This window comes from Acomys russatus, chromosome 7 (assembly GCF_903995435.1).
Source record: "Acomys russatus chromosome 7, mAcoRus1.1, whole genome shotgun sequence".
In the NCBI taxonomy this organism is placed as follows: Eukaryota; Metazoa; Chordata; class Mammalia; order Rodentia; family Muridae; genus Acomys; species Acomys russatus.
This window is the reverse complement of record NC_067143.1, coordinates 2,953,960-2,957,786: the sequence shown is the minus strand read 5'-3', so window position 1 is coordinate 2,957,786 and position 3,827 is coordinate 2,953,960. Positions and strand designations below refer to the sequence as shown.

Below are 3,827 nucleotides of genomic sequence, written 5' to 3'. Positions count from 1 at the left end.
GGTATTGTTTAATATGGACACAGGTAGCTGAACTGGTTAATTGAACAATTATAGGAACGTCATGTTGGTCCAATCCTGGGAGGATTGTTTTCATTCCATGCCCCCCTGGAATCATTGTTGTCAATCTGATAAATAATCTAGGGTTATCTTTAGATTGGAGACACAGCTTTCATCTAGATGACATTCTTTTCACAGAGAGGGAGACACCAAATATTTTCTGGATTTAACTGTATCTTATCATCAGAGAATTAATTGGTGTCTTTCAGTTTATGCAAAGTTGTCTCTCAATCAGTTCTCGGTTGTTAAACACCTTTTGAGCTACATCCAGGCACTGCAAGCTACTTATACCTTTAATTTTTTTTTTTTTTTTTTTTTTTTTTTTTTTTTTTTTTTTTCTGAGTAACAAAGGAAGTCTTTTAGCAAATGTCTCTAATCCTTCAAAAAAGGGCCTAGGGAAAATCATTTAAAATCTCCTTGGTCAGTGTTACACAGAAGGCAAATTCCATTCTGTACAGGCCGAATGGTCCAGCGGCGATCACCCCTGCCTGGCCCAGGGATTATTGTGCTTTTTTTCAGAGAATGCTGAGTTTTGAGTTTTCAAGTTATATTGATAATTTGTTAATAAGAAGACATAAATCATGAAAGAGTACGAAGTGGAACTTCCTCTTTTCCCCTTTTCTTGGACTGCTTAGAGTAGGCAGTGGGGCTGAGAGAATTTACCCCTCAAGAGACTATTCCTCCCTGTATGCATTCTGCTGCGATGACAGGGAGCCCTGGATGAGAGGCTCAGCCCCTCGCCAACTCCACAGACTCCACACAAGGACCGTGAGCCCTGGATGAGAGGCTCAGCCCCTCGCCAACTCCACAGACTCCACACAAGGACCGTGAGCCCTGGATGAGAGGCTCAGCCCCTGGCCAACTCCACAGACTCCACACAAGGACCGTGAGCCCTGGATGAGAGGCTCAGCCCCTCGCCAACTCCACAGACTCCACACAAGGACCGTGAGCCCTGGATGAGAGGCTCAGCCCCTCGCCAACTCCACAGACTCCACACAAGGACCGTGAGCCCTGGATGAGAGGCTCAGCCCCTCGCCAACTCCACAGACTCCACACAAGGACCGTGAGCCCTGGATGAGAGGCTCAGCCCCTCGCCAACTCCACAGACTCCATACAAGGACCATGAGCCAGAGTCAAGTGACAACTGAGTGCTCCAGGAGTTGAGTTGGGTGGAGGATTATTTGAGTTTCTCTGGATGACCTAGCAGAGTCAAAAAGATTCAGATCCTAAACAAAAAGACACAATTTTTTTCTTTTCTTTTCTTTTCTTCTTCTTCTTCTTCTTCTTCTTCTTCTTCTTCTTATTATTATTATTATTATTATTATTATTATTATTATTATTATTATCATGGTCCTTTCTCTCCTCTCCCCCCACTCCCAATCCTACCCTCCCACCCTGTTTCCCACATCCCCCCTCTCCTACTCCCAAGAGATGAGGAACTCCACCCCAGCATATCAAGTCATCAAGATTGAGGGCATCTCCTTCCCCTGTGGCCCAGCAAAGCAGCCCCACCAGAGGAAAGTGGCCAAAAAAAAAAAAAAAAAAAAAAACCAGGCAGCAAAGACCATATCAAAGCCAAGCCTCACTTCCCTCACTAGGATATCCACATGACCGAGCTGCCCATGGGCTACATCTGTGCAGGGAGCCCAGGTCCAGTCCGTGCTTGAGCCCCAGCTAGAGCCCCATTCTCCACAGGTTCCCCTGGATTCTGGCTAGTTGGCTCTGTCAGTCTTCTTCTGGAGCTCCACTCCTCTCTGAGCTCTCCCTCCTTCCACCTACTCTTCCCCAAGACTCCCCGTGCTCCTGCCTTAGTGCTCCAGCCTTAAGCCAGTGTGTGAAGTGGTACTTACTTACGCTAGAGAAAGCCACAAATCAATACCAGGAAATAAAACTGTCAGAAACAAATAGAAAGACACAAATGCACACAAAGAAACATAGCAAAGAGCACCTGGGGTGGCCAGCAGCTGCTATTTCTGATCTCTCCTATGTGTCCAACCAAAGGTACCTGCAGTATTCTCTAGAGTAACAGAACTTATGGAGTGAATCTCTCTCTCTCTCTCTCTCTCTCTCTCTCTCTCTCTCTCTCTCTCTCTCTCATTATATAGTATAATATATAATATAATATATAAAATTATATAATATATAAAAATATATATTTTATATATAATATGTGATATATTATATATAATATATATAAAGGGTATTTATTAGAATGACTTACAGCAGTGATTTTCAATTTTACTAATGCTGTGACCCTTTAATACAATTCCTCATGTTGTGGTGATCTTCAACCATAAAATTATCTTGATTATTACTTCATAGCTGTAATTTTAATGTAAATATCTCATATGAAGAATATCTGATATACATACTTTATGAAGGGGTCATTCACACTCCAGAGAGGTCAAGGCACACAGTTGAGAATCACTGACTTACAGTCTGCTGTCTAGCCAATTCAACAATTTGTGGCTGTAAACAGAGAGTCCAGGAATTCAGTAGTTTCTCAATCTATGAACCTGGATGTCTCAGCTGGTCTTCAGTAGATGCTGAAATCCTTAAGCAGGGGGCTCTAATGCTGGTGAAGGAGTGGACTTGCCAGCAAGGAGAAGGCAGGCAAGCAAAGAGCAAAAGCTTCCTATTTGAATGTCCTTATATAGGATTCAAGAAGGTGTAGCCCAGAGTTAAAGTGTCTTCCTGCCTCAAGGTCTGAATTAAAGGTGTGTTTCTACCTCCCACCTCAAAGATCTAGAATAAAAATGGATCTATCTACTTCTAATTTAGGGGAAAGGAAGAGAGAGAGAGAGACAGAGAGAGAGAGAGAGACAGAGAGAGAGAGAGACAGAGAGAGACAGAGAGAAACAAGAGAAAGAAAGAAAGAAAGAAAAGAAAAGAAAAATCCCTAGTGGACAACTAAGAGCAGCCAGCACAGTACCTTAAACAGACCTACCTCTTCTGTAGGTAACAGACCAGTGCCTTTGTAATTTGTTTCCTTTTGAGGTGGAAGTGTCAGACTCCTCCCAAGAGTTAAGCAACTGTTGATCAAAAGGAGCACTGGGGCTCTGACACCTCTCAGGTTGCACATGCCCTGGAGCTTCTTAACGATTGGACTCTCCCCTGCTCTGTGGGGCTCTGAGACCCTGAGTGTCTCAAGATCTGGTACCCGGAATCCCAGTGGGACCTCCAAAAATTGTGTGGAGTATCCACCAGAAAAGACTGTTCTGACAAGGGTTTAATCCAGAAGGAAGTCTTTATTAGTCACATTGGTGTTTAAGATCCCAGTGTAGAAAGATACAGAGAAGATTAGCATGGCCCTTGCACAAGGATGACACGCAAATTCGTGAAGCGTTCCATATTTTTAATGGTTTACTGCTGTCATTGTCCATGCCTACAGATAATTTATTTTGTATTTTTGAATAAAGACATTTGTACATTCCTGAAAAAAAAAATCCCAATGTAACCCAAGCCTTTGTCAAGATGAGATATTAGCGTGCTCATGTTCATGCGCGCGCGCGCGCACACACACACACACACACACACACACACACACACACACGCACACACAAAGTATTCTAGGTTGATATACCTGTTAGCAAGAACAGTTAGCCAGAAATGAAGCTTTCAGAAGCCAAAAAGAAATGTTAGTACTTTCCCAGAACTAAGGACTTTGATGGATTAGTCCTTTGTCTTCATTTTGGCAGGTGGTACTGTCGGCTTGCTGAATGTTATTGCCAGAATGGAACTTCCACCATGGAGTCAGTTGTGCAAAAGTC

The 3,827-nt window shown here is 43.2% G+C and overlaps 1 non-coding gene across 1 annotated transcript; it reads left to right on the top strand.

The window, feature by feature from the left end:
• The first annotated feature begins 3,310 nt into the window (after positions 1 to 3,310).
• On the top strand, positions 3,311 to 3,414 carry LOC127192571 (U6 spliceosomal RNA). The gene has a single exon (XR_007831037.1). It is a non-coding gene; the product is annotated as a U6 spliceosomal RNA (small nuclear RNA).
• The last annotated feature ends 413 nt before the right edge of the window (positions 3,415 to 3,827 follow it).